At 40.5% G+C, this 12,742-nt stretch overlaps 1 protein-coding gene across 3 annotated transcripts in view; it reads left to right on the top strand.

Moving 5' to 3' along the window:
* Positions 1-12,742, top strand: part of CORO6 (coronin 6) — a 98,138-nt gene that overhangs the window by 1,017 nt on the left and 84,379 nt on the right. The gene's annotated exons all lie outside the window — the stretch shown is intronic.

Raw genomic sequence — 12,742 nt, 5'->3', positions numbered from 1 at the left:
ATCATCTCTTTAGTTTAGACCTGCTGTCTGGCAGGTCTAAACCAATGTATAAAATATCTGTATAGTAGCTGAAGGTATAGCAATCCACTATCCCTCTAATTTAATAAACTTGAATGCTCAAATTTCTGAGTAGCATGCAAATTTGTATGTGCCGTGTTGCTGAATAAGGTTAGTTGTAATGTAACTTAATAATGACTCTAATTGGCATTAACCAATTATTGGCTATAATAGGGTTTAATTGGTTTAATTGGTTAATAGGTTTAATTGGTTAAAGGGTTTAATTGGTACCAATTAGCAGTTTCAGTACATGTGTTTGCCCTTAGTTGCTATTCTAGTACTGTGTACACTTATTACCAAGCGTCAAGGGTGGCATGAATCTGAGAAGGGCATGGGTGGGTCAAGCAGTTACATGCACAGTTTATAGAATTCTATCAAGGCTGCCTGAAGTTAGGTGCAAATATTTACACCAGTCATTGAACTGGAGTTAAACACTTGCGCTAAAATTAGATGTATAAATGTGGACTTATACTAATATTCTATAAAGGCAGTGGCATGCATATCTGCCATTATAAAATTTGAGTTAAGCGCAAATCATCCCAGCACCTAAATTTCAGTCTCTTTTTGAGAATTGACCTCTATCTTTATAGCTAGCTAGCCAGCCAGCCAGCCAGCCACCCTCCTTCTGCCCCTCCATTATACAGATAGTGCTGAGGGAGTTAGATGTATTTTCACTCTATAACTATCCATACAGGCTTTGTATATCTATAGATGAGGAAATTATACATCTTTTGGCAGCTGATAAAAGTGTAACTAACCTTGAAAATTGATCCCTTAGATCCTAAATCTGACCCTTAATTATCACCATTGTGCAATGGCCTCCCCAGGGATTCTGAGTGCTACTTCTGCATCATTCTGTGTGCCAGTCAATCTGAACCCAGGCCCTTCCACTGTATCATACTGCAAGTGAGCTACCGACCTGCTCCTGCAAGTGTTTCTTAATCCTGTCCTTACACTGTTACTCTGGGGCTAATCTTTAAACAACAACAGAAATAAACAAGAACATTGCACATGCCCTGAGGGTTTATCTTGCCATGGGTACCTGTGTGTGGGCACTTATCACCAAGCATCAAAGGAGTTCGGGGAGCGGAATAGGCTATAAAAAAGGACAAAGGCCTTGAATCACAGGATTTCAATGTCTAAAATGCAGGTAGGCGAAACCCCACTGCATCTCGGGACTTAAGGATTTACTAACATTCACTTTGTTATCTGTAATTCTACACTCTTCACGTTCTGTTGTAAGTTGCCAAGAATAGCAGATCATGTGGCATATAAATTGTTAAATGAATATGGGGGGCCCAGAAAGCGTGCTGCTCTTCTAGGGACACTATAGTTCCCAAAAGTTCAGATGTCTAGGTTTTCTTAGTATTACCAGGTGATGTTTGAATGAGCAGTTAAAGCTGGACGCTTAGGACACGCTATTATGTAAGATATTCGTGATTTGAACTCAGCTGAGGACTCCTACGCCCAAATGCCTAGTAGCTTACATGGTGTCAGGTCAAAACCGCGGAAGACAAAGACACGCGCCGACAACTGAGCGCAGCGCGGAGGCGCGCGCCAAAGAAAATAACTGTTTTTAGGGGCTCTGATGGGGGTGTGTGGGGGGAACCCCCCCACTTTACTTTATACAATTCGCGCCACATTGTGGGGGGCATTGTGGGGGGGTTTGGGGGGTTGTAACTCCCCACATTTTACTGAAAACTTCACTTTTTCCCTAAAAACAGGGAAAAAGTTAAGTTTACAGTATAATGAGGGGGGTTACAACCCCCCAAACCACCCACAACGACGCCACAATCTGTATTAAGTAAAGTGGGGGGGCTCCCCAACAAAACCCCCCGTCGGAGCCCCTAAAAACTGTCATTTTCTTCGGCACGTGCCTCCGTCTTGCGCTCAGTTGTCGGCGCGCACCTTTGTCTTCCGCGGTTTTGTCTATAAACCGCTTACATTGGCAGAACTGTGAATATGTAGATGTTCAGTACTGAATTTGCAGGTCAGGAGTGAGGCGTGCGTCTGTTGCAAATCAGTTCAAGAGAATTTTGATTTATTCCTTGGGGTAGTCTATAAGAATGTGATAGCAATTTCATCTATAACTATGATACCAGTTTACAAATTATATTCAAATGATAAGACAGATCAAATTGGTGGAAGGGGTGGCACTATATCCTAAGGATGGTATAGATGTGAGTAGGATAAAAGTCCTGCAGCAAACAAATGCACTTAGGGCTCCTTTTACTAAGCTGCGATAGCAGTTTTAGCTTGCGCAGAATTGCCGCCTGCACTAGACGCTAATGCCAGCATTGAGCTGGCGTTAGTTCTAGCCCCGTAGCGCGCGCTAAAAACGCTGTCGTAGCTTAGTAAAAGGAACCCTTGGTTTTCTACCCATAGAGATTCCAATGTGTATCAGAGAAGAGTATAGCAATAGAGGTATACTGGTACTACCATCCACCTGGTCAGAATGATAGAGGCCGTAAAATTCCAGCAGAACCTAAGAGAGCTGGAACAAGGGTGTATATCAAGATGGCCACTTCAGACAGCCGATAAACATGCTAGCTCTTGATGGTGGTCCTTGATTTTTGATTGTTTAAGTTGAAATTTTACCTGGTATAATGAGTAAAATAAAAGGGTCAATGAGATTGTATTACCAGCAATGCTCTATTACCTTCTATGGGCCAATGGGCAAGTGCTGTGGCTAAGTCTGGATGTGCTGCAGATGCTTTTGGGGGTAATATCTTCAAATTCGTTTAGTTGTCTATTATTAAACTTTGCATTGAACTTTTCCTTAACTCAGTATAAATGTTTCAACTCTTTAGACACAGTTACAGAACTCATTAAACCTTATTCCGTAACCTCTTCCCTCAGAAACCTCTATTCTGTCCTTCCTCCTGCTCCGCACCCTTTCCCTCCATCCTTTCCTCTCCTCATTCATGCCAATAGTGAGCCAATTTGTCCATTCCTTTTCATCACTACAAAACCTTTGGATTTCTGATATCTGTTAGCTTTCTAGTCTCACTACTAATTCAAATAATTTTTTCTACACTTGAAGTGTGTGTAGGGGCTTCCAGTTTCCAGTGGCCTAAAGTTGTACTTCTCACTTCTGTAGTGCCCCATTTAATCAATCTTTTCCTCACTTTTCTTAATCTACATATTCAAATGGATTAATTTTACCCATTAAATGTAGGGTAGCAACAGTCTACATAACAATCATCAAACTCTGCCCATATAATTGTTTTATATAGTTTTCAAGTTTTGTTAAAGATTTGATGTACCCTTGGGGCAAATAGCTATCACAGTGGTTTCCAATATATATATATTAATAGTAAGGAGGGTGAAGAGAAAGGAGAGAGTTTAGGAGAAAGAAAAAACTCAAACCCTTCATCCAAATCAGACAGGTTTCAGAACTCATCCCTAACAGCACACTCACTTTTAGGTCTTACAACTTCAATACTATATTTCCTTGATCATCACAAGTCTGTGGTCCTAATCTCGCTCGACTTATCAGCAGCATTTGATACCATTGACTTATCAGCAGCATTTGATATTACTAAATAGGCTGGAATCAATTGGAATATCAGATCAGATCCTAAACTGGTTTCACTCCTATTTTTCAGAAAGAACATCAACTGTAAATTTTAATAATACTATTTCTAAACCTCTTACTACAAGCTATGGTGTACCTCAAGGATCAATATTATCACCGTTATTCTTTAATGTATTTCTAGCTCCTCTCATTACCTTATGCCAATCCATAGGCTTTACGCCATATGCATATGCAGATGATATCCAACTCTTACATCAAAAAGATTCAGGAAATCCTAACCAAATTCAAGAAATAAATGGGAAAAAAAACCCCAACAACCTATGAATAAGGGAAAATATACTGGTGCAAAACATAGCAAAATCCAAAACTATGTTATTTACCTGGAAGGAAGGAATATCCCTACCGGCACAAGTTCAAATTAATAATATACCCCTGGAAATGGTGCATAACATCAAAATTCTTGGCATCATACTAGATCCAAAATTATCATACTGTGATCAAATAAGTTCGGTGGAAAGAAGCTGTTTTTATAAGCTTCGAATGATAAGATCAATCACAAAAGTTCTAGAACCAGCTGCATTAAACACCCTAGTCCATTCCCTCATCATCTTTAGACTGGACTACTGTAACTCACTATATAAAAACGTCACCCAGATCCAACTAAGACACTTGCAGTTAATCCAGAACGCATCTATAAAACTCATCATTAATTCCAAAAAATTTGATCATGTGACGCCCCTTCTACAGAATGCCCACTGGTTGCCAATATCCTATCGGATTACTTATAAAATAATTTGCTTTGTTTTAAAATACGACAATCAAACTTACCAGCTTTCCTAGATAAACTCTTAATATCATATACACCATTGAGAACTTTACAATCTGCAGACCACAATTTACTTGTAATTCCTTCCCTAAAAGTCATTAATACTCAAAGAAATGAAATATTCACAATTTATGCTCCACAGCTATGGCATACTTTACCCTCTTATCTCAGAGAGGAACAAAAGCTTGATCGCTTTAAGAGCAATTTAAAGTCTTTTTTTATTTAAAGATGCTTTTCACATTTAAGTATCAAATGTATGATACTAATTTTTAAAGACGCATACAACTCAGGAGACATCAGAGATTCCCCCTTTATGTGCTTTCTGAATTTTCCAAAAACAGGTGGTGGTTCCCTCAGGGAGGAGTTCATGAAAAGTAGTCTTTGGAGTGATCTTCAACCCTTCTCTGATGTATCATTTGCTTCTATACCAGTTGGTAGGTGAGGAGAGAATCCAGAGGAAGTGGAATGGACAAGGCCATCATTACAGCTTGTTTAGGGTGGTTGATATTTCTGGAAGCTTCCAAGGATGTTATACCACTTCCAAGGACGTTATGCTTACTTGTGCTTCCTTGAAGGTATCCTTAGACAACGAAAAGAATTTAATCTCAAATTCTGTAACCAGTGCCTAAAGTTAGGCACCTATTTCGGAGGCGCCCAACTAGATAGGCGCCCATCTAAATTGAACAACAAGCTCAATTAAGCTTTTTAATCAGCACTAATTGAAACATATGCGCCTATCATGAAAGCGCAATTCAGTAAGAAGGCACCTCTAAAAATTTAGGTGTGGGCGTGGCTACGTGTTAGGCGCCTTCTTACAGAATCACTGCTCTTAAGCATGCTTAAGTGCTCGCATGGGCACCTAACTTTTAGTTGTGCCTACAGCTGGCCTATTTAATGGGTGCCTCCAACATAGGTGCCACTCGGCGTGATTCACTAAACAGCACCCAATTTGTGCTTGAATCGCGCTGAACGGTGCCTATATCGGCGCCTAACTTTTGTGCGCTTTTTATAGAATTTTCCCTTTAGTGCTTAAACTTTATTTCTGTTGCAAAGACTGGGGGGGGGGGTCAATATTCAAAACAATTTCACCGGCCAGAATTGGCTCCTGGCTGGTTAAATCACTTGTTTGGGGCTAATCAGTCATATTTACATTGAACATTTGAAACTCCTGGAAGGGGAATGAAGTTATTGAATTGAACTGGAAGCCATGGCATTGAATTTCTGGATATATGGAGCGGGCGAAAAACATATAGTAGCCAGTTAAGAGCTACATGCAGGACTTGACCAACTATGGTGAACCACATAAAGAAAGGATTGACTTTTATGCAGTTCTATTTATGCAATCATTTTGGCCAGTTAAGTGCTGACTCCACCCCCTGAATACCCACAAATGAGTTGGTTTCATGTTGGGCACTAACCTGTTAAGTACCGCTGAATATGACTGATTAGCCCCAAACAAGTGATTTAGCGGTACTTAACAGGTTAATGTCCAACATGAAACCAACTCATTTGTGGGTATTCAGGGGGTGGAGTCAGCACTTAACTGGCCAAAATGATTGCATAAATAGAACTGCATAAAAGTCAATCCTTTCTTTATGTGGTTCACCATAGTTGGTCAAGTCCTGCATGTAGCTCTTAACTGGCTGCTATATGTTTTTCGCCAGCTCCATATATCCGGAAATTCAATGCCATGGCTTCCAGTTCAATTCAATAACTTCATTCCCCTTCCAGGAGTTTCAAATGTTCAATGTAAATACGCAGTCGGTTACTGCCACACTCGCAACACTGATTCTAACAGTTTCTTTATTATTCCAGGCTTGCCCCGTCCTCTCGTCCTTCCCTTAATTGTTTTCTTTCCTATATTGATTGTATTTCCTCCCCTTTCACCTTTTGTATCATGTTAGTTCAATCTATTTTGTAATATATTTGATACACCATTTGCTTAAGTTGTTTTTTTAATCTCCTTTAATTTGTATCATCTCTGGTATTTTTATTTTACATTCCCTATTATATTTTATTTGTTACTCGCTTAGAAGTTGGATAAATGATAGAATCAAATTTTAGCAAAAACTTGAAACAATCCTTTCTCTTAAGAGTCTCTCTTTCACTCAGTTGAATCATTCTGCTTTGGTCAGCTTCATTCAGCTTCCCATGTCTCTGCCTCAGCCCAGGTCTAGAGAAACTGGGAGTCTCTCTCTCTCAGGAACCTCCCTGACTCACTGCACTCTGGGGCATTTATATTCCTCCTTGCCTGAGACCACTTCTGTGACTCAGCAGGATTATATTACTTCCTAATGGATCTCAGTTCTGAACTGCAAAGCCCAGTGTATTCTTGGAGTTGTAGTTCCCCCCCACATTTACCTAGCACCCCCTGCTGCCCAGCAGTATAACTGCAACCTTAGTGAGGGAAAATCCCTTAATAGTTTATATAGTTTCTAATTTATTGTTTATATTTCACCTGTAAACAAGGCGGATGACAACTTTACATACATAAGAAATCCTCACAGGCAGTTAAGGGCCACTGAATATTAATGGCTAGCCCTGATCAAACAGTGGCTGCCTAAATTGCTTTGAATATCAGGCTCTATATGTTTGAAGATGCTCTATTTAGCTTTTATACAATTGTGTCCCCCTCATTCTATCATATTTGCCCTTTTAAAAGTTAAGTGCTGATGGCAGTAGATTTTCCCAGTGTCATCACTCTAGTTATTAACTCAATTTTGATCATGTTATGATCACTGTTGCCAAGTGGTTCCAGCATCATTACTTCTTGCACCAAGTTTTGCATTCTATCAAGGATTAGATCTAAAATAACTCCAACTCTTGCTGGTTCCTGAAAAAGCAAGTTCCAGGAAATAGTCATTTATTTCATCTAGTAACTTTACCTTCCTAGCAATTCTTGATGTGACATTTATCCAATCAGAATTGGGATAGTTGAAATCACTCATAGTGTTGCCAAATTTGATAGCTTCTCTAATTTCTATTTACATTTCATCATCTGTTCATTCTGACTAGGTGAATGATAACAGTCCTACCAGCATTCTCTTTCCCTTCACACCTGGAATTTCAAGCCATAAGGATTCCATATTGCTATCTATTTCCTGCTCAATTCACTATGTAACATATAGCACCTCCCCTTCCAATTTGATCACCCTGTCATTGTAATATAATTTGTATCTACATCTTCATTTAGTTTACAGAACTCTTCATCTTATTTTATAGGCTTCTAGTGTTTGTATACAACCATTTTTGCTTTTAATGTTTGTATAGAGACATTTGAAAAAGTGTGTGCTTTTTGGTTTGTTTGGTTTTTGGTTTGTTTGTTTCTATAAGCTGCTTAGCAGTTGACAGAGATAATTTGCAATCTTTGCTCTTCCCTTAAAGCTATCTGGATTACTTATGCCTCTATTACAACATCTCTATTGGGATGTTCTAACTTCCCTATTTTGATAGTATCTTTCAAAGATATCTCACTGCAAACCATGTGCTCCTGAGCGACCATCAGCTTTTCTCCAGGTTCTACTTTAAAAGCTGCTCTATCTCCTTTTTAAACATTAGCATCAGCAGTCTAGTTCCACCCTAGTTGTTGAAGGCCCATCTTATTGGAAAGGCACTCCCTTCTCCAGAATATTACCCAGATTTTAACCAATCTAAATACCTCTTCCATGTACCATTGTCTCATCCAGATACTGAGATTCTAGAGTTCTGCCTGCCTCTTGGGTCCTGCAAGTGGAAAAGGGAACATTTCTGAAAATGCTACCCTGGAGGTTCTGGATGACTTCTAGTACGTCCCTCACACATTGATTAGTGGGCTATACAGGACTATGAGAATTATATTTGGAGGGGGTAAATGACAATTTAGTGTGGTGTTATTTCTGAAATGTAAGTGTTCCTGTATACTTTGGAGGGGAGATATGATAGAGACATGTAAATACCTATATAATATAAATGTGCATGAGTCTAGTCTCTTTCATTTGAAATGAAACTCGGCAATGAGATATATATAGGATGAAGTTAAGAGGTAATAGGCTCCGGAGTAATTTGAGGAAATACGTTTTTTACAGGAAGGGTGTTAGATGCGTGGAACAGTCTCCTGGAAGAGGTGGTGGAAACAGAGACTGTATCTGAATTCAAGAGGGCCTGGAATAGGCACTTGGGAGATCTCATAGAGAGAAAGAGATAATGGTTACTGTGAATGGGCAGACTAGATGGGCCATTTGTCCTTTAGCTGCCGTCATGTTTCTATTTGGTTTGAGATATGCTTGGTTTATAGCACTAAAATATTAATAAAAATTTAGAGAAACAAAAAAAAGACTGAACAAAGAATTAATTTAGTCTCTCCATTATGTGGCATTGTCCTCCCTGAGTGTCCCCTTTACCCTTCAATAATCTAATAGTTAGATTCCCTCATAGGTTTCTTGTTTCAAATGGACCTGAAAAAGCTTTTTTTATGAACTTTTCTTCTATGGAAAGCTTCTTTTCAAATTCTCCTTTTGCCTTTGTTATTGTTTTGCATCTAACTTGCTAGTGTTTGTGTTTTCCTGTGTTTTTCATCTGGATCCTTTTTCCACTTTTAACTATAATAGCTTCTTTCCCTTTCCCTTTTAACCATATCAGCTATTTGGTCTGCCTCCTGCCATTTTTATTATATGGTCTGGGCTTCCAAGATGGCAATTTTGAGCAATGTTTATGCCTGATGGAAACTCTTAACCTTTTGTAGCTGCTCCTTTTTCTACATTTTTCCTCATTTTGGGCCCTTTTACAGAGCTGTGATAGCAATTTTCTCACAGCAAATACACAAAAGCCCTTAGGAATTGAATGGATTTCGAAGCATTTGCTGTGGGGGAATCACTAACATGACTTTGTAGAAGGAGCCCTTTATTGTAGCCACCTTTCTGAAAGTTAAATGCTAACGCAGTAGATTTTCTGTGTGTTCTCACTCTAGTTAAGTCAAAATTTGATATAATTATGATCATCTTTGCCCAATCTCCCCCCGCCCCCCAGCACTATTATCTCTCATACCAAATCCTGTATTCAGCCGAGGACTAGATCTAAAATAGCTGTTTCTCGTCAGTTCCTGAGCCAGCTGTTCCATGAAGTAGTCATTTATTTTATTTAGGAACTTTACCTCCTTAGCATGTCCTGACATAATATTTTTGCACACAGTATTGGGGTAATTGAAATCATTCATTATTATTGTGTTGCTATATTTATTAGCATTTCTAAATTTGTTACATTGTTTTGTTCATTTTTGGCTAGGTGGACAGTAATATATCCCCACCGCTATTCTCTTCCTCTTCATATGTGGAATATTTATCCATAACAATTCCAAGGTGCAAAACTTATGTTTAACTCAATGTTTGTTGCTGTCATTATGTGCCTTCTGCTTAGCAAAGTGGAGCGGTTCATAGACAACAACGCGGAAGACAAAGGCGCGTCGACAACTGAGCGCAAGACGGAGGCGCGCGCTGAAGAAAATTACTGTTTTTAGGGGCTCCGACGGGGGGTTTTGTTGGGGAGCACCCCCAGTTTACTTACTACAAATCGCGCCGGTGTTGTGGGGGGTTTTGGGGGGTTGTAACCCCCCACATGTTACTGTAAACTTAACTTTTTCCCTAAAAACAGGGAAAAAGTGAAGTTTTCAGTAAAATTTGGGGGGTTACAACCCCCCAAACCCCCCACAACGCCCCCACAATGCGGCACGATTTGTATTAAGTAAAGTGGGGAGGTTCCCCCCCACGCCCCCCCCGTCGGAGCCCTAAAAACAGTAATTTTGTTCGGCGCGCACCTCCGCGCTGCGCTCAATTGTCTGCTCGTGCCTTTGTCCCGGCGCGCTTTTGACCTGACACCAAGTGGAGCAGCTGGTTCTAAAGCAGTGGTCTCAAACTCGCGGCCTGGGGGCCACATGCGGCCCGCCAGGTACTATTTTGAGGCCTTCGGTATGTTTATCATAATCGCAAAAGTAAAATAAAACAGTTTCTTGATCATATGTCTCTTTAGCTATAAATTACAATATTATTATTAAGACTTAGCCAAAAGGAAAGATTTATAAACTATAAAGAGTTTTACCTCATGCAAAAATATCATTTCTTTAATAAGACATTAGCTATTTTTTTTCTGAGGCCCTCCAAGTGCCTACAAATCCAAAATGTGGCCCTGCAAATAGTTTGAGTTTGAGACCACTGTTCTAGAGGAATATTTGGAGAGCACTTGCTGCTGCCTTAGGTGGATACTTAGCCTGTCTAGTGATAGGACTGGCCATTGTTGCTGACGGGATGCTCAGTTTGTTGAACTTTTGATCTGAACCCGTATAGCACATCTTAACTTTTTGAACATGTACAAGGGTCCCTGCCCAGAAGAGGTTGGCCTTGTTACGTGAGACAGAAGACCCTTAAAAATATCCCTTATCATAAGCCAGCTGGCCATATATCTTCCACTGGGGCCATCTGCCTTCAACAGAACTTCTTGAGGAGGAAGTATGTGATTTGGGCTCAAGTGTTCTGCCCTTCCCGCAGCACCCACCCATCTCTGTTTCTGAGCATTTTAAAAGTTTTACTCTCGCCCCAGCATGTGAGAAGATGTACTGTGGGGATCGAAACAGGAAGCTGAGCCTAAAGCTGAGTGTGGCAGAATGTGCCCGAAGTCTTCATTTATTTATTTATTTTAAAAATTTATTTACTACCTATAAACAAAGCGGTTTCTATAAAAGTAAACATACATAATTATAAACACAAGACAAAATTACAATCCTAAAATTAGAACAAAGTTACAGTTCCATTAATTTCATTCTCAAAGAGAGAAAGAAAAAAAGAATACCCCTCTCTCCCAGCAAACAAACAATACCCATCCTAAAGTATCCTCCAGGCAATTTGTAACGGAGACACTTAAAAATCAGTGAAGTTGTAATAAATAACATCTTTGTGATTAGAATAAACTTCAGTCAGTGTAAAGCAATGACAAACATGCAGCAAAACAGCCAAAACATTTTTAGAACATGGTGTAATATAATCAAACCTGTAAACAAAATCCCCTGCACAGAAGAACATAGACCAAGATTTGTTGCATGAAACTGGCATTCAAATTGAGACAGCTAATGCACCTCACTCCTGCCCTACAGCACCCTCTGCTATTCCAGCACTGAGAACCAGTACCACCACCATCATATGCATATACACACATCCAGATCTGTGTCATTGTACCTTATTCCTGACCTGCTCTTCCACTCCGAGACTCCCTTCTTCCCTTACACATATCTCTGCTAATGCACCTCACTCCTGCTGAAAAGCCACCTATTTACGGCCTTTCAATACCACTGGCTTCATGGAAACTCAATATGCTGTTATAATTAATATATATTTATTTTATTAACAATCAATAACAGGTTACAAGAACAAATCTTACAGCATATGGAGCTGACAGATAGTATGCCTCAAGCGCTTGAGTATACCTGGATGTCTGTCTTGTTTTCATAATCACAAAGGCTGTCTCTTATACAATTCTTGACAGCTTGAGGCCACGTTGGCACATATCATATTGTTAGTTTTTTTGGTCACTTACAAACATCATTATCCCAGGACAAGCAGGCAGCATATTCTTAACACATGGGTGACGTCACCGACGGAGCCCCGGTACGGACACTTTTAACTAGAAAGTTCTAGTTGGCCGCACCGCGCATGCGCGGGTGCCTTCCCGCTCGACGGAGGAGAGCGTGGTCCCCAGTTTCTTCGTTTCCGCGGAGCGAAGAAGACGCGTTTTTGTCTTCCTTTTTCTTCTTTTACCTTCGGGTTTCTTTTTCGTTTTAAATTCCAAAAAAACCCAAAAAAAACCCCTTTGTTTTCTCTTTATTTTTCGAACCGGCCCCGGCGGGGCCTGTTGTCACCATACAGGCCTCCGGTTTTGATTTTGCGGAGGCCATGTTTCCCTTCATGCCCCCTCAGCCGGGCTTTAAGAAGTGCCAGCGGTGTGCACGCCCGATATCTCTCACTGACCCGCACAATTGGTGCCTACAGTGCCTGGGTCCAGAGCATCGGGCTGACACCTGCACCCGCTGTGCTACTCTTAAAAAACGTACATTAAAAAATAGACAGATCCAACAAAATATTCTTTTCGGCACCGGATCTGCCATGGAATCAGCCGCGCCGTCAACGGCATCGCAAAAGTCGGCACCGACTACTTCGACACCACCTGATCCTTCCTCGGGGTCGCTGGCACCAGGTAAGCCGGCTAAGAAGCCTTCCACTTCCCTTGAGCGCCCTCCTGCCACACCGGCGACGCCGGTCCTCCTGGTATCACGTCGACCCCGCAAACGCTCCGCCCCGATT

Source organism: Geotrypetes seraphini, chromosome 15 (genome assembly GCF_902459505.1).
Source record: "Geotrypetes seraphini chromosome 15, aGeoSer1.1, whole genome shotgun sequence".
In the NCBI taxonomy this organism is placed as follows: domain Eukaryota; kingdom Metazoa; phylum Chordata; class Amphibia; order Gymnophiona; family Dermophiidae; genus Geotrypetes; species Geotrypetes seraphini.
Note: the sequence above shows the minus strand (reverse complement) of the source record. Positions and strands in the feature narration are given on the sequence as shown.